This window comes from Hemicordylus capensis, chromosome 5, assembly GCF_027244095.1.
Source record: "Hemicordylus capensis ecotype Gifberg chromosome 5, rHemCap1.1.pri, whole genome shotgun sequence".
Classification (NCBI taxonomy): domain Eukaryota; kingdom Metazoa; phylum Chordata; class Lepidosauria; order Squamata; family Cordylidae; genus Hemicordylus; species Hemicordylus capensis.
Genome location: NC_069661.1, coordinates 165,486,067 through 165,504,989, shown reverse-complemented (window position 1 = coordinate 165,504,989; position 18,923 = coordinate 165,486,067). Strand labels below are relative to the sequence as shown.

Sequence of the window (18,923 nt, the reverse complement as noted above, 5' to 3'; positions counted from 1 at the left end):
GTAGGCTGGGTGGTAGGGCATGATGGTTGCTACCTATCACCCAACGCACAAAAGAAATGGGCAAGTGGGCAAGTTTTATTTATTTTCAAATCCCCCCACAAAGCCCATAGGATCCTATTTGGGGGGTGGGTTGGGGGGAAAGTTAATTTAAAAAGAAATCACCTGCATGCCCATTTCCTTTGCGGATTGGGTGGTGGGTAGCACATATCATGCCATACCACTCAATGCACTGTGGTTTCCTTAGGACCTACCCATGGGGAACAATGGTGTGATTAGAGCTCCACATTTTTACCAATGTGCAAAACAAGCAGTGTGCACACATTTTGCAGCTCTGCCTTGAACACTGCAGAACAGAAGCACATAGTCTCTCCCAACACAGAACAACATATTTTGCCAAACACAATCCAAAAATGGCCAAAAATAAATCATTGGCCTAGAACCCACTGCCAGCCACAGTGCCTGTGCTAAAGTAACATCATCGGCACAAGTTACTCTCTCACACACAAAAATGACTCCTTACGTTCCTAGCATTGCAACAGCTGCCACAACAGCACCCTTAGCAGCAAGCAGGCATAGCCATAAGCTCAACCAGAACAATGTCTTCAGCCACATTTTGACTGAGTACACCTTGCAAAGCAGAATGCAGATTGCAGAGCAGACAAGAGCAGTTAGTGAAGCATAAGATCGTCTCAAGGCCAGACATGGACCTCATCACAGCAATCACCAAAAAATATTACAGACAGAGCTATCATTGTCCATTTCTTGCCACTACACCATCTCACAAACAGACCAAACCACCACCCAAGGAGGGTAGGCAGACCATGCACCCAAGTTCTGCCTTTGTCAGTCTGAGATCCAGGAAAACCAGATAGTTAACAGCAAGCAATAGCACAACAAACATATTATACTTGCTCAGTGCTGAGGGAAAACACAAAATCAAACCTTACTTCCTTCCATCTTGCCTGCCACAGAAAGACAGGAGGACAGAGCAGTCATGGCCTGGTGGACAAGGAGAAACAAAGCTTCTAAACTGTTACTATGAGAAGAAGCCTTATTTCTTTTTTCTCTCCAGTGTAAGTATACATCCCTCCCTGCCTGCCTGTGTCTGGATAACATTATGAGATCAGATTGGTGCTGGGCCCCGGCTGACAGTCTAACACAATGGGTTAGGGCACCAGTCCATATATTATCATTGGCCATGGCCATGGCATGTGGGCATGCCTGCATGTGTCAGCAGCACTAATGTGCAGACTGTGACCATCTGGATTTGGGGCTGGCCAGGGTGGGGTGAGGTGCCAATGGTGTTGCAGTGGGTGGGAGTGACCATGAGTCACTCACCCTCCAATGCCAGTTTACGATAGCCCAGCAGGGAGATGTTGGCATTCAGGAAGACCAGCCACTCCACCATTTCAGCATTCATGCTTGAGCAATGGGGTGTCAATATGCCCCTCGCTATGGAGAACACTCTCTCACTTGACGCTAGTTGGCAGGCATGAGAGGAACCATCTGGCAACCGTCTCCAAGTTTGGCCAAATTTGGTGACACATTATCCAAAACTGGATCAGCTCTGTCTCCTGGTCTGCACCCAGCTCCTGCAGGTACTCCAGCATACACTGCTCAGCACTACTATAGGGCTCAGTAGGATCCGCCCATACACCTGGAAGAGTGCCAAGGAACCCCTCTATCAACCACCAGGTGGAACGCAGAGGCAGAACTGCTGGCTCTCTTGGTCCCGACAAGGACAGCACACTGCTGGACCAGAAGCGGGAAATGATCCAGGCCAAGCAGAGGTACATTGTGCATGTGCGACAGCCTCCAAAATGGCCACCGTGAGGGGGAAAGGCCCGGAAAGGCCTCAAGAATGTAAGAAGTGGGTGATTTTTGCCACAAGGAAGGCCTGTGGAGGGAGGGGAAACCTCCATGGACCCCCCCCCCCATGGCCTCAGAGAAGCCCCTTGGAGGGGGTAAGTACTAACAATTCTTTTTTTTAAAAAAACTAACTCGCACACACCCCCGTGCACTGAAATTGGGGGGGGGGTTGGGGGGGGGGTTAAAACTGAACTGGCCTGGTCCTGTTTGCGTCCGGTTCTGACTTCAACTGAATCAGGCCACCTGGTTTTGAGCACACCCCTAGTGGAATATGCACTAGCAATAGGCACTCCAGTACCCTCCTCCTGGTTGTGCTGCAGCCTCCTTTTCTCTGCCTGCCTAGCCTCTGTAACCAGGATGTCCCTCCAACTTGACAGCTGGTCAGGGGTGACTACTTTGCCCTTCATCCTTGGGTCACATAGGCAGGGTAAAACATGCGCTGCTGATGCACCCAAGGGTGTGCTGATCTGATATATGCCATATAAATATGTTTTGTTTCATTATATAATCACATTTGTAACACATAAGTGGCTTCTATGTTTTTGAATAATGCATGCATGTATATCACTGTTGTGCAAGTAGAGGCTCAAAGCTGTTATTTTAAAAATTGCTGTACCAGCTATGGGCTGAGAGGATTCTTGGCAGAAGAGAGGAAGCTGGAGCTGGCTTTAAGTCAGATACATTGGGCATTGGGACATAAAGGCAAATTAGTTACTGTAAGTTCTAACGAACAAACAGCAAGAACACAGAAGGGGCTTTTTCTGCTGAGCATTGGTCACTAGGTAATGGTGAAATGACAGTGAAGTCATATATTCCAAATATACAGACTATGTAAATCAGTAATTCATAAGTTCATCACACAAGGCAATATAAATCAATACCTAATCTTTCTAAAATGACATCTTTCTAATCAAGATGGATGGTATCTTGTAATTAGATGTAGCCTAGCAAAACTTAACAAGTACTCCAAGCTATCGTCTTAGGAGGGAAAGACACTCCTCTATGATTAGGGATGATAAATGTTTGGATCACGGATTAGGATTTTCCCCCCCACCCGGACTCCCCTAACTGGTATACTCCTTTTTTTGAATTCTTTCCCATAGCTTTGGGCTTTATACTCTAACTATAGTCTTTGATTTCTTCTTTTAACTTGTCTCTATCTCTAAGCTTTAAATTTTCTGGTTTTTCTTTTTATTTCCGTTGAATCTCCTATTCTGAGTTTTCTCTTTTGTGTTGCTGAGACTGGTTTACTGATTTACCTGGAGTGGTAAGGTACCTGCTAGGCTCTTTAATATGCTTAGACTATTAAGTTTAGCACCTCTAGTTTGCTTTATTTCATAACTCAAATAAAATGTTGATTTGATTTCTGGAGTGTGTGTCTGGAGTGTGTGAAAAAGATGCCATTTTCTGGACAGTGGGCAAACAGCTGGTCAGGACTCAATAAACCCATAGCTAAAATCTGGCTAATGAGAAAAATTAGGAATTAAAAAAAAATCCAATAAGTATAACAGTATGCCCTGCCCTGCCCCTATGCACAGAAGATGCCACACAGATGCATTTTCTGATATATTCCATGTATGAAAAGAGGATGCAGCTAATATTCTTTGAGGTGGGGTTGCAGTGTCTGCTATGATGGACAATTCCATCTTGGTGTCAGGAACCATGCAGCACTGAAATAGATAGCTGCATTTCTTGTTTAGTAACACAATTTATTTAACATTTGGATCAGAGATTCCAAGAAAGCAAATAATTTCTACGGGGTTCTTCTCTGGAATTGAAACTTGATAAATTCCTTGGAACTGTTCAGGAAACTTAATAGAGATTAGGAAGAGGGTGTGGTGGCATGGATCTTATAGGACCCAAAAGGAGCAGAAGCAACATCAGGGATCATAACCCTGGAGCAACATCATAGACCACCAGGTGCCCAAGTTCCTTTTCCCTCTTCCCAAGGTTGGAAGGGCTAAAGGGCTAACTACACATTATATTAAGAATGTCATTGGCCCTGATGTGCTTGACCATTCTTTACTAAATAACAATGCACAGGGGAGTGACCAGTGGGAGATTTCCACCCAGATCAACCGCCCCTCCAAACTGTTGTTCACTAACGAAAAGTAAACCATCTCAGGGCTAATTATGCATTTAATGTAATGTGTATTTTGACACTCACTCCATCATTGCTGTGGCCCTCCACCTCTGGTTATGTTCCGATAGTCATGGGCCATCCTGATCTTTTGCTTTCATGGGAGTGTTCTTGGCAAGAAGTTCTGAGTCCCCACTGAGCTCTTTCTAGGTTGGCAGCCTTATGTCTTCCTTGTTGCCCTCAGTCTCTTTGGAATCAGAGGAATGGCCTATTATATGGACTGCCAGTGTGCATCTTGGGCACTGTAAGATAAACAATGCTGCAATACTTCTCACCAGTCTTATCTAGCTAGGTTGCTCAGCGTGCAAAGCTGCTAGGGAAGGTAGGAAGAATGATTCCTAACAGGGAGGAAAGGTTTTTCTTTTTATGTAACAAAGATAGGAATCTGCACCAAAAATAGAAAACTTCTCCTGAAATGCAGCTTCTCCCTTTTTAAATGGAAGCTAGTCATGCTGAGCAGGCCAAAAAATAGGAAAGGATTTCTAAGATTTCTAACGCAAATATGTGACTCACAGAATCCCGTACAAGTATTATCTGGATCGTGGAAGGATGCAGTTAATCAAAAAGAATCGTATGAATCTATTGTTGATTAACAAAGCAGAAATATAATGGTTGAGTCATTTAGGCTTCCATCTTTTTCAGCTGCTCTGATGTAGGGATGTTGGAGCTGGCTTGATTCAAACCGGGGTTTGAATTGAACCAGCCCGGTTCAGCCAGTCCAAGTTTGAATCAGTTCAGCCCCCAAAGGAGGGTGCTGGTCTGAGTTGGGGATATACTTGTAAATCCGAATGGGGATATACTTGTAAAAGTGAATCTGGCGAGGATTCCCCTTTGCAAGTAAAGGGGCATTCTTTACCCTCAGGTCGAGGAGGGAAGAGAAAGGGTATTTTGTACTTTGAAGCTGTGGAGGAGGCAGTGGAGACATTGGAGAGGGGCTCTCCAAGCCCCCTGCCTGCCTCTTTAAAGATAGTTCAGGATGGCTGCAGTCCGGTTTGGGCCTCCTCATAGGATTCCCTTTTACAAATATATCCTCAAACCAGCCCATGAACCAATCCGGCCCGAACCTCGTTCGTCCAGACCAAGAACTGGAACATACCCAGAACTTGACAGGAAGCTGACCGGGCCGGGTTGGTTCGAATCTGGTCCAGATTCAAACTGAACTGGCCAAACCGGTTCCATGTACACCCCCTACCATACTTTAGTGGGAATGTACGGTAGCTGCAGTGAAAAATATGGAATGATATAAACACACACAAATAAGTAAGTTGGTTTAATTTCACGGAAAACTTGATACACCCAAGAAATATCCTTTTCTGCCTAATTTTAGTTCTGTTCCTTTATGTATGTATGTATGTATGTAAGTATGTATTGTTAAATTTATATAACGCCTTTCATTAAAAACAATGCCAAGGCAATTTACAAAAGTTAAAACACATATAATAAAAATGACAGTTAAAAGTATTAAGCTAAAAATATGAAAACAGATCTGATTTAAAATATATAATATACAAACACAAAAACTATACATGGATAAAAACACACAGAAGCAGCAATAGAACAATAATGTAAAGGCCTGGATAAAAAGCCAAGATTTAACCAGCTTCCTAAAAACTTTGATGGAGTCCGAGGAGCGAATGGCCACTGGGAGAACATTCCAAAGCCTGGGGCCAGCAACAGAAAAGGCCCTGTCCCGCATGCATGACAACCGAGCCTACCTCATTGTCAGCACCCAGAGCAGAGCCCCCTCAGATGATCTCATCAAGCGGGCAGCAACCCTTGGGAGCAGGAGGTCCCTCAGGTATCACGGGCCCAAACCGTTAAGGGCTTTAAAGGTCAAAACCAGCACCTTGAATTGGACCCGGAAACACACTGGAAACCAGTGCAGCTCTTTCAAAATAGGTGTGATGTGATCACACAGGGCAGCTCCAGATAGAACCCTAGCTGCCGCATTTTGTACAAGCTGCAGTTTCCAGATATTCTTCAAGGGCAGCCACACGTACAGCGCATTACAGTAATCCAGCCGTGACGTGACTAAGGAATAGGTAACTGTGGACAGATCTGCCTTCTTGAGAAAGGGACGCAGCTGGCGCACTAGCCAAAGCCGTGCAAAGGCACCCCTGGCCACCTCCTCCACCTGAGCTTCCAAAAGCAGAGCCGGGTCCAGTAGTACCCCCAACTGCGTACTTGCTCCTTCAAAGGGAGTGCAACCCCATCCAGAACCGGTAAAATCTCCTCATCCCGATTGGCTCTCCTACTGACCAACATTACCTCCGTCTTGTCTGGATTCAGTCTCAGTTTATTAGCCCACATCCAACTCATCATGGCCTCCAATCCCCGATTCAGGACATCTACTGCCTCCCTAGAATCAGGTGACAAGGAGAGATAGAGCTGAGTGTCATCTGCATATTGCTGACAACTCAGTCTAAGTCTCTGGATGACCTCTCCCAGCAGCTTCATGTAGATGGTAAACAGAATGGGGGACAAAATCGAACCCTACGGGACCCCACAGACCAATGGCCACGGGGCCGAGAAGTAGTCCCTCAGTACCACCTTCTGGACCCTCCCCCCAAGAAAGGAATGGAGCCACTCCAACGCAGTACCTCCAGTTCCCATACTCAAGGGGTAGTCCAGAAGAATACCATGGTCGATGATATTGAACGCCGCTGAGAGTTCCAGCAGAACCAACAGGGACGCACACCCTGTCTAGCTCCCAGCGAAGGTCATCAACTAGAGCGACCAAGGCAGTTTCAGTCCCATATCCGGGGTGGAAGCCAGTATGAAAAGGGTCCAGATAATCAGTATCATCCAAGACCCTCTGCAGCTGGGATGCCACCACACGCTCTATCACCTTGCCCCAAAAGGCAAAGTTAGATACAGGTCTACATTATACTTATACATTATATTTATGCATTATAGAAGATACATTATACTTATTTATTGTACTTATTTGTAGTATAGTACTTATATTTATTTATAGTATGTATGGTTCATGGACACATGTGCTGCATTTACTAATGCTTCTTCAGGTCCATATTCCAACAGCATTGCTATCAGAAAGCTGAAATCTCTGCAGATGTACTCAACAACATCTGGTTATTTTCCAGCTGGCATTTTATAGCAGACCTTTCCATATGTGCCTCTTCTTTGGCATCTTCCCCTTATCTAATTAAGCATCAGTTTGTATTGCTGCTGTTTTCTTTTAGCATAAAAAGAATCTTTTACCAATCAATTTGATTGTTTTCTGAGGCTATATAACAATGGTTCATTATCTAGAGAAGTATATTTCAGTTTCTACAACTTCTGTGTATAAGGAACAGGGAGATGAAATAGCTCTTGTAGGCTATACGAATGTTCACTTTGATATATATTTATTAATTTCATATTTAATATGTTATGTGAAAACAGGATTAGTAGCAGAGTGTGATCTGCCAAGGCCCTTCTTACCTTTTTCTATCGCTGTTCATTCGTTTTTGTACTGGTGTGTGGAATTTGGTTTATCACAAACTAAGGCTAAGCATATAAGTTTTCACAAATGAGGCTTAAAGGAGTTTGTGTTTAATTTGATCAATGGTGTAAATATAAAATTTGGCAAGACAAAAATATAAACAATTTATCCTCTGAACCCAATCCTCACCAATACATTCACATAGCAATAGCACTTACATTTATATACCGCTCTATAGCCGGAGCTCTCTAAGCGGTTTACAATGATTTAGCATATTGCCCCCAACATTCTGGGTACTCATTTTACCGACCTCGGAAGGATGGAAGGCTGAGTCAACCTTGAGCCCCTGGTCAGGATCGAACTTGTAACCTTCTGGTTACAGGGCAGCAGTTTTACCACTGAGCCACCAGGGGCTCATTTCTACTACTTTAGAAATGTAGCATTTAGGAACATTGTATACTGTAGCATACTGTACTGTAGCATTTAGGAACACAGGAACATAGGAAGCTGCCATATACTGAGTCAGACCATTGGTCTATCTAGCTCAGTATTGTCTTCACAGACTGGCAGCAGCTTCTCCAAGGTAGCAGGCAGGAATCTCTCTCAGCCCTATCTCGGACAAGCCAGGGAGGGAACTTGGAACCTTCTGCTCGTTGGGGATGGAGCGGCTCCATCCCCAAAGGGGAATATCTTCCAGTGCTCACACTTCTAGTCTTCCTTTCATATGCAACTAGGGTAGACCCTGCTTAGCTAAGGGGACAAGTCATGCTTGCTACCACAAGACCAGCTCTCCTCTCTTTAGTGCAGGAGAGGCTCAAATGAGCTCTTTAGTGCCACATGTGGCTACTATTCAGACTTCAAGTTATTCTTAACTTCCCCCAAAACAAAATGGAAGCCACAGAGAGGTGATTCTCACGATCGGCCAAAAGTGGGCTAAAGGAGCCTAACCTGCTTTTTGGCGATCGTGTGCTGCAACAGGAGCCACACGGCTCCTGGCAGCAAACCTCCCAAAGTACCCCTCCCCTTAGCTGAGGTAATCAGAGCGAATGCTCTGTTAACCTTGTCTTTTTGATTGTGTGTCGCCACGGCGCGTGGCAACACACAAGTAGACTCCCAGGCTTGGGGGTCTCTCCAGGATGCCCTGCGCACTTGCAGGGGGGATCCTGGAACTTCCGGGGGCCACACAGCCCCTGATCCCCACAGCCCCCACCAGCTCCATGACGGAGCTAACAGTCGTGTGGGCATCCAATCCAGCCGCCCAGGGCTCCCTTTTGATTGTCTGTAGGGAGAGCAGGCTAAGCCCCCTCTCCCCACAAACCCCCTTCTGGCGAGTCTCACTGATCGTGAGACTTGCGCCAATGTTTATTAATCTATTAATTTGTGGATAGGGCTCCACTTCAGTGGTAGAACTCGCGTATATAGAAGTATATACTTTGCTTTGCACATAGAAGGTTTCAATTTCAATGCTTGACTTACCCACAGAGGGCTGGAAAAGACCTCTCTGAAGCCCTGGAGAGCTAATATCAATCATAATAGACCAAAACTGACCTAGAAGCATCAGTGGTCTGCCTCATTATAGATTGCTTCATATTATGTATATGTATAATAGGACAGTAGGCTTGAGTTGGCACCCTTTTGCTTATAATTAAAATTTTTAGACCATGTGTCCCTTAGGGATAGGGCTATCCTGTGAGCCTTTTTAATGGAAAAGAATGAAAACAGATAAACATGAATGAATGAATGAATGAATGAAACATGAAAAATCCAAAAGTCAGTGGCACAATATCTTTACCAAGTCCAGCTAAATAGTTGCAAATAACTGAGCAAGCTTTCAGTTCATCATAATTCTTCATTAAACTAAACAGAAGTGGAGGGGAGAATCAGACACTGATGGTCCTGATGGAAAACCTAAGTCTGCAGTTTGTTTTATAGGAAACAAGATGGAACTGAGATATTACATAGACAGGTGTGCTTGGATGAAAAAATTAAATAAATGTCCATTTGCTCCAAAAGCTACAGAGATAAAGAAGCATGGCACCTCTCCTTTTGAAAATAATCATGCCAGGAATTATTTGGATCTGTTTAGCACTAATTAGAACACAAAGATCTTTTATTAGGCAAAAAGCAGAAGCAAGAGAGAGAGTGGGACCTCTTATGATGAGATTAATCTGGAGATTAATTTATCTGATGCACTAAGTAGAAAATCAATAGAAGCCAAATTGGGCAGTATTACTTCATTGTTAAAGGATGTGTTGATTCCAGCAAACATCAAAGTGGAGAATAAAGAATCCAATTTTCTTTATTTTGGGATTACTTTTGAGTAAAATATAGCTAAGTATGATCCCTCAGTTACCTTGATGGAAAACTGGTACAGCTTCAGATAAGAAACTTAGAGGAATAGTCATCAGTACAGTTGTAACGTATCAGTAGAATCACCAGGTATCCTAAGATTAGAAATGTGTGGTTTTTGAGATGGCAATTTATAGCAAGGTCACTGCTGATTTCCATTGGCAATGTTGCTGGATGGCCAAATGACGTACATCCTTTCCCACAGCTTTGGATCATGAATAGTCATCCTAACAGTGAAAGGTGCAGTATCTTTTCAATCCCGCTTTGCCCTAGTTTGAATATATGAGGGAAAATATTGTGGTTTGAAAATTAGCATGTTGACAGAATCTGTAGCAGAGGAGGAGGCACAATTAATTTTGCAGGGTGGTGATGAAGAGGAGTGCCCCCCCCAACACACACCTTATTTCCGCACTAGGGCACTCTTGCCTACGGCACACATTCACACACCTTTTCCTCCTCTTATCCTCTTCTAGTTTTGGCTCCAATGCAGTGCTTTTTTCTCCAGTTGTGCTAATGTAGCCTTTTAAAAAATGCTTATTTTAAAAAACCTTTTAACAGACACTTGAATGCTAATCCATGGTCCTACTGCTACTGCAGCCTGCCTCTCAGACACAGCATGGGAACCCCACTCTATGCACTAACATCAATCAGGCAACAGGAAGTTACTCCTGTGGGGTGCACTGCACAGTAACAAATGATATGGATCCTTCAGCATATTCTATTGCAAAACATAAGTCCAACAGTGGCAGTTGGTGCTTAGGAGCAGGAGCCTAAAGGCACTCTGGTATGATACAACACTAGGGATGTGCATGAAGCATTTCATGAAAATATGGGGAATGTGTGTGTGGCGACTGAGGACTTTAAAAGGAGGCAGGCAGGTCTTACCTGCCCCTCCGTTGCTCCTATGCTGCTGTGCCAGGGAGGTGTTGTTTGCATTAAGTAGCTGGGCTCTCTGTTTGCCAAGTTGCACTTGCTTAGGAACAGGAAGTTCCCTGTTCCCAGCAGCCTTTGGGCAGCATCAGGCAGGAAATAGAATGTGCAGACACCATATTGAGTGGTCAGAGCCACTCAAGCAACACTGAGCACTCAAGATGGTATCCACACATGCTCAGATGCCATTTCCTGCCCAAAGGCTGCTGGGAACAGAGAACTTCCTGTTCCTAAGCAAATGCAGCCAGGCAAACAGAGAGCCTGGCTACTTAATAAAAACAGTGCCACTCTGGTGTGGCAGGGAGTAGAGGAGGAGCAATGGAGGGGCAGGTAAGACCTGCCTTCCTCCTTTTAAAGTTCCCACTTGCCATCAGCAGAAATGATTTGGCTGGGGCAGCTCGAAGCGTGTTGATGTCTGGAAATAGAGGTGTTGAAATGCTTTGAGCACATCCCTATAAAACACACACATCCCTTACAAAAATATATAAGCAGCATTACAAGTTGCCCTGTTGTGAAGAGGGTGAATTCTAACAGTAGTGGTGGTGGGGGGGGCGGGGCTTCTACCTGCCAAGGGAGGAGAGTGGAAAGCCCCAGTTCTTCTTAAAGGGAACAGCATCCCTCTTTGAAAGAAATGATAATACATACCTAACTTTTGCTGATGGATGCCCATGAATGTAATATGTGCATGCTTAAGCATCACACCAAGCAAATTTGAAATAAAAAAAGAATAGGAAGGAAGGTGTTAAACCAGCTGCTGTGAATGTGCTTGGCTGGCAGCACCGGGGAAGGTAATAATTACAATAACCTAAGAACAATAACCTTGATTGCCATGAATTGTTTCCCAGCGGCATATGCATCCACACCCATAACTACTTGTAGTGGAAACAATGGATGGGAAAGCAAATGCGGGGAGAAAAGTGACGGGTAGGCTAAGGGGCGATGGGAGGTACCCAAACCCACAATATTTTGTGGTACAAAGCACCAGTATAGATGGGAAAACAACATAGAGGAGAATAGAAAAAAATCTGATAGGTGTGGATACCCTACATTCACTTCTGGTAGACTGGGGTTCCCAACAGGGGGTACTAGTATTCCCAGGGGTACTTGAAGGGCTCTTAGGGGTACTCAGAGCCCCCCTGGCTCCCCACACGACAGCTGCATTCTTTGTTCATTATTGGAGGATTGCCAGCTTAAAACAACAAACATACCCTATTCTAACCTAATTAAGGCTCTGTTTTATCCTGATTACACCACACATTATAAGGATAGATAGCCAGGTTCTGATCCTAGCTATCTGTCCTGGTTAAATGCGGTTAACCACAGCAATTTGCACAGAATTCCTTGAAATTCTGGGTTCTCGTAATCAGCTCCATAGGGCTTGGCGATCCTGGTTAACTCTTTAACCAGGATCACTGTGATTGTGTGAATGCAGCCTCAGTCATTGATTGACTGATTGATTTTGATTGATTGATTGATTTCTATACTGCCCTTCCAAAAATGGCTCAGAGCGGTTTACACAGAGAAATAATAAACAAATAAGATGAACCCCTGTCCCCAATGGGCTCACTACCTAAAAAGAAACATAAGATTATTTATTTATTATTTATTTAACATATTTGTATACCGCCCAAAACCTACATCTCTGGGCAGTTTACAAGATAAAAATCAAAGGTAAAACATTAGTTAAGAACAAAAACAAGAAATGTAAAACACAGCAATAATTTTTTTTAAAATATATATATATATATTCTAAAAACAACATTAAAACAAAATAATATCAGTTAAAAGCCTGGATGAACAGATGTGTCTTTAAAGACTTTTTAAAAATTGTCAGAGATGGGGAGGCTCTTATTTCACTAGGGAGCACATTCCAAAGCCTCGGGGCAGCAACAGAGAAGGCCCGTCCCTGAGTAGCCGCCAGATGAGCCAGTGGCAAATGCAGATAGACCTCTCCTGATGATCTCAATGGTTGGTTGGAGCCATGACGAAGAAGTCGTTCTCTTAAATACCCAGGGCTCAAGCTGTTTAGGGCTTTATAGGTTATGACCAGCACCTTGTATTTTGCCCGGAAACATATTGGCAGCCAGTATAACTCCTTCAATATGGGAGTAATATGGTCTCTCCTAGATGATCTAGAGAACAGACTGGCTGCCGCATTCTGGACCAACTGTAGTTTCCGGACTACGTACAACAGTAGCCCCACATAGAGTGCACTGCAGTAATCCAGTCTGGAGGATACCAGCAGATGTACCACTGTTTTGAGGTCGTCTATCTCAAGAAACAGGCGCAGCTGGCGTATGCACTCCCAGACTGCATACCTGTTCCTTCTGGGGAAGTGTGACCCTATCCAGAACAGGCAGATCAAGATCGTCTCTCGAGTTTCAACCCCACACAATGAATACCTCCGTCTTATCTGGATTCAGTCTCAGTTTGTTATCCCTTATCCAGCCCATTACCACCTCCAGACAGGCATTTAGGGAGGTTATGCCCTCTCCCGATGATGCTGACATGGAGAAATAGATTTGGGTATCTGATACTGATAGCACCCTGCACCAAATCTCCTGATGATCTCTCCAAGTGTTTTCATGTAGATGTTAAACAACATCAGAGACAATCCAGAGCCCTGAGCGACACCACACAAAAGTTGAGATTTTGAAGAACAACAGTCTCCAAGGGACACCATCTGGAACCTGCCCAAGAGGTAGGAACGGAACCACTGCAGAGCAGTGCCTCTCACTCCCAACCCCCTCAGATGCTCCAGAAGGATACTATGGTTGATAGTATCGAAAGCCGTCGAGAGGTCCAAAAGGACCAACAGAGTCACACTTCCTCTGTCAATTCCTAGTTGGAGATCATCCATCAGGCCGACCAAAGCAGTCTCCACTGCATAGCCAGTCCGAAAGCTAGTTTGAAATAGGTCTAGATAATACGTTTCTTCCAAGACTGTCTGGAGCTGGGAGGCCACCACCCTCTAAATTACCTTGCCCAGCCATGGAAGGTTGGAGACAGGCCTGTAGCTGCTCAGCTCTGAGGGATCCAAAGTAGGCTTCTTCAGAAGCAGTCTAATAATTGCCTCCTTAATTTAAGAACCCCGTTCAATTTTATTTAAGAATTTAAGAACTCTGTTCAATTTTAAATGATTATGAACTACAATGTTGGCCTCAGCAACATCTGTTGTTCTCCCCCCCCCCCACACCTTTATTTCTTTTTAGTGCTTAAGATCTGGCCAAAGACTTTTGATTTACTTGAAAGCTAGCTCATTTTTGTGACTTTTTAGTTAGTCCTCATACAGGTATAAAGTTACTCCTGCTTTTAAATTAAGCATTGATTAACTTAATCCATAGATTTGCATTTTGCTCTTTAGTGACAACAGGCAATACAGTAGAAAAGCCGTAAGGCTTATGAGAAGAAAACTAAAGATTAACAAGCATCATGTTGGTTATATAATCTGTGCATTTTAATATACTTAAGTAGAAAAGGAACATTACAAAACAGGGAACAGACAAATGATACAACTAAAAAGCTTTTATTTAAAACTTTTCTAGCAATATTCATTGGTCACTGTTCTAATTGTGTTTGCAGAGACCCTCTGTGTTGTGATGAGATGTTTGGCCTCTTATTTCAAAACCGGTTAGCTGTCTTATATAACCAGAAAAAAGTTATACATTAGCCACTTGTGTAGGGGTTCACACTGCAAAAGTGTGCAGAAATGTACCCGACTGTCAGGGAAGAGTTTGACAAGGACTAGAAACTTTCTTCCTAGTCCTTGAAACATGAAACTCTCCAACTTGGTTGTGTCACTGCAGCAAGGGTGTGATTGAGTTGATTTTCAGAAGAAATATAATTTAGTCAGGGACAGCTAGTCTTGGTTTATAATTTAAGTCATATTCATAACTCAGTTTAGCAAAGGCTCTTAATTGCAAAGGATGGAATATAGAAAGGGTGTGAGCATTGATCCAATGGAATATCCTTTGAAGAGCCCACTAGAGATCTGTAATCCCATTCCCTAAGACAACCTATTGGGTTTACTGAAACAAATTTGGTTTCTGTTGGAGTTTCTCTGTTTTTCCTGACAACGAACCTCAAAATTTATTTATCTTCTGCCTTGGGCAGAATCTGATGGCAATCTACAGATGTATGAAAGTTCTGTAAGACATTTTACCATCATTATGGAAACTCATTCCTCCTCCCACACTGCCAAAATGACTCAGATGCTTTGCCCTAGGGAAGATCCACAAATTTATTTTGCTTTAGTTAAAATTGTGGTGACAACTGTAGAGTAAGCAATAAAATGGATTGTTCTTCTGAACCCGAAATAGTTCTTCATTGTACTAGCATGAGAGCTGGCAACAGAATTTTCACGTAGTACAATTTCTCAGAGGACATCTGCACATCCATAGAGTTGGCACCAACATTTCACACACAGTGAAACTCAAACATAATTTCATGGTCCTTCCCAAGGTATTTTTAAGGGAAGCCAAAAAGAGTATCTATAAATTAGAGTAAGTGAAATAAGGTAAGTGAAATTTCTCAGCAGGTTTCCACACATGCCTAGGAAAATCAGATGGAAATTTAATTTTAAAAACAGTAAGAACAGAATAAGCCTGCTCTTCTGAACAGGCATACAGAGCAGTGGGTTGGTGCCCACTGATCCCTCCTCTTCCCATATGAGCATTCACAGAGGGTCTAAAAGAGCTTATGCACCTGCAGACTGCACAAACAGGCTCTACTCGTGTGATCAGGAAACCTTTGCGCAGGCAAAGTCTTGTACAAATTGTGCCTACACACATACAGTGTTTACGCATGTAGGTGCACCCCCCCCCCAGTTCTGCCAAATGCATATGCATGGTGGGGGTGGAGCTATCAGGTACAAATGGGTGCAATCCTACACCTCCATATGTATCCTAAGATGCATTTTTGAATATTGCAGTTGCCTTCTACTAGTGCACGACATTAGGTGAGAACTGCAGCTGAAGTGACTAAAATGAATAAAATATAAATGCCCTGAGGCATGCCAGTTCATAAAACCACACAATTCTTCCTTCTAACTTTGAAATCTGAGCTCTGAAATACATATTCTTGTTGGACAAAACTTTCACACTCTGGAAGAGAAGAATGATTGGCCCAGTGCAAGCCAGAGTCACTTATCACCTAATCTTAAGTGCAATATCTGGAAGCAAATCTCAGCAGCCAGCAGCCAGAGTTAGTCATGACTAAAGTCTACAGAAATCCATGGGAGATCAGTTAGTCATGACTTACTTGTGTCATTAATTTCCATGGTCATGACAGAGTCTGAGTGTTGTCTACTGTACTCATCTTTATTGAACTCTGTTGGCATCAAGTTTAAAAAAAACAAATTTTGGTGGTACAAAAATTGTACCACAGTTTTTCATTTCATTTTATGTGAAGTCATGTTTACATACACCATTGCGCATCTGCTTGGGAGTAGGCACTCTTTAAGGAAAAAAGTAACAGATAACATAGAAAGAGATAATGGAGAAAAAATTACTCCTGTATTGTTTGGCTTGAGATAATTAAGAGTTTCTTTTACCTACCCTCTCATATTCATGGAATCAGCTACCTTTGGTCTTCTTGATTCATGTCATGATAGCTATGCTACCTCCAGGTTCAAAGGCAGGATGCCTCCAAATACTAGTTGCAGGGGAGCAAAAGCAGGAGAGTAGGTTTCCCAAAGGCATCTGGTAGGGCACTGTAGGAAAGAAGGTACTGGACTAGACAGGTCTTCAGCCTGACCTAGCAAGGCTCTTATGTTCTATATATATATATCTTTTACATGACACATCACCAGAGTACTTACTTTTTGTAGTATATTTTCCCTCTTCAAGTCCATCAATCAAAAGAATCAAATTACTATATCAGAACATGCTAACTACTATACCAGACCCCTGCTAACTTGGCAAAGATGCACCTTTTAACGTGGCGATTCTCTTTATTTAGCAGGCGGAGAGTAACTGGCCCCATCCACCCACAGCACAGCATCCCTCTAGTGACTGTTGCTGGTGTCTATCTTATGTTTCTTTTTAGTTTGTGAGCCCTCTGGGGACAGGGATCCAGCTTATTTATTTATTATTTCTCTGTGAAAACTGCCCTGAGCCATTTTTGGAAGGGCGGTATAGAAATCGAATAAACAACAACAACAACATAGGAACACAAGAAGCTGCCTTGTACCGAATGAGACACTGCTTCATCCTGCTCAGTACTGTCTACACTGACTGCAGCAGCGGCCAATGTGGGCATCGCTGGGAGGCAGCAGGAGGCACCTTTAACGGTAAATTCGTAGGTGCTTACCTCTCCTCCCGCTGTACCTGAACGCTGTTCAGAGCAGCAGTGCACCACCCAACACTAGCTGCTGTGGAGGATCAGCTCCACCACTCAGCTGGTGGAGGCTATTTGCATGGCCAGCAAATGGCCTCTACACATGTGCAGAGGCCAGCTGAGTGGCAGAGCTGATATTCTGCCACAGTAAGTGCTGGGTGGTGTGCCACTGCTCTGAACAGCATTCAGATACAGTGGGAGGAGAGGTAAGCACCTATGAATTTACCATTAAAGGTGCCTCCCACCCCCCACCACTCCCTGGCAGCTCCCACTCCATCCACCACTGACTACCTGGAGATACCAAGGACTGAACCTGATGTCAAGGATTGAACAAGGACTGAACCTTCTGCATGTAAGGCAGATGCTCTACCATATTTATACATATTTATTTATGTTAAATTAAAAAAAATGGGCTTGGAATCTTGGAATACCTCCCCACAAATCAGTTCTCATCTCTTCCTGTTGCATGCACAGAGATATCAGCAGGAAGCTGGAGAGACTATTTTCCCTTGTGAGCCAGTGTGGTGTAGTTGCTAAGAGACTGAGCTATGAGTAGGACTTTCTTGTTATCTTATCTCTGCCATGAACTCAGGGGATGGCCTTAAGCAAGTCACTCCCTCTCATTCTCATCTCCATAGTTGCAGTATGGCAGGGGGTAATAATAATGAATTACCTTACAGAGTTGTTGTAAAGATATTGTGCTAATATATGTGAAATGGTTTACACACTTAAAAAGCACTATATAAAGGCAAAGTATTATTACATAATCTCATGTCTGGTTAAGCAGACACTACTTCTGAATGTTGTTGAGAGAGGTTCCACATATGCTATATGTGGAACCTCACAACTTGGCCTTTCCCAGGCAAATATAAATTCAGACAAAGTTACCTATAAAAGTTTGCAACGTGCTTCACTATAGGCCTGTTCACACAACCATTTGGGAGTGGATTGGAGAGTTAGAGAGCACCTACTCCAGTAACAGCACACAAGCAGACACGCCTGTTTGAGTCAGCAAACCCAGGAAACAAACAGGTAAGCCTCATGAGGCATCCACTGCTGAAATTGGGAGCTGTAAGCATGAAAAATGCTCTCAAGAGCTAGCAGGCCTTTCCAGCATGCATTGCCCTGCCTGTAGCCTGAGGATGTCAGCAGCTGTCCTCTGACTGCCCATGACAAAGCAGAAGGTGGACCCAACCCTGCTGAAGCCACTCCAGCCTCAAGAACATACAGAGGCTGTTCTCATGACACGAGCAGTCTGGGTTACCCCAGGCAACTCATGTCATCTGGAACACCGGAGCGGAGGGGTCCCAGCTGCTCCAGAAGAGGGTAGCCCAACATTTTGACCCAGCAGTTTATCTAGGTTAAATGAACATTGTGATTCATTCAGTAGCATTGTGGTCCTATGCTACTTCTGAACCCAGCCATTGTGTTTGCACAACACGGCTAGCAAGTAGCTTTGCATCATTTCCTGCAATAGGGATGTGCGCGAACTGCGGTTCAAACCTGCTCTCCTTTTTATTAAAAGTCCCCAGTCCCATTTCCCTAAAAGTGTTCAAACTGCAGTTCAGACCACAGTTCATGCACATCCCTACTCTGCAACATAAAAGGAAGACTTTTCACAGCAGGAGCACCACAGGTTGTGCAAGACCGCCCTGTTACACCAGTGCAACACTAGTTGGAAACACAAGCTCCCGACTTAGCACTACTATATAGCATTACATCGTTGCACTAGTGCAGTGTTAGTCTGGATGTCGGCCACTTTTTTCAACCATATCGGATAAAGTTGGATTTTTATAGACAGTTTTTCCAGAGGATGATACAAAATAAACACCAAGGATGAAACTGAAATGCACT

At 43.7% G+C, this 18,923-nt stretch overlaps 1 long non-coding RNA gene across 1 annotated transcript in view; it reads right to left on the bottom strand.

The window, feature by feature from the left end:
• Nucleotides 1–10,778, bottom strand: part of LOC128325667 (uncharacterized) — a 35,727-nt gene extending 24,949 nt beyond the window's left edge. Inside the window, exons 1-2 of the long non-coding RNA XR_008307549.1 lie at nt 10,689–10,778; nt 9,808–10,072 (exon numbers count right to left, since the gene is read on the bottom strand). This is a non-coding gene — a long non-coding RNA (uncharacterized LOC128325667). The remainder of the gene's footprint in view (nt 1–9,807; nt 10,073–10,688) is intronic.
• Nucleotides 10,779–18,923: the final 8,145 nt, after the last annotated feature.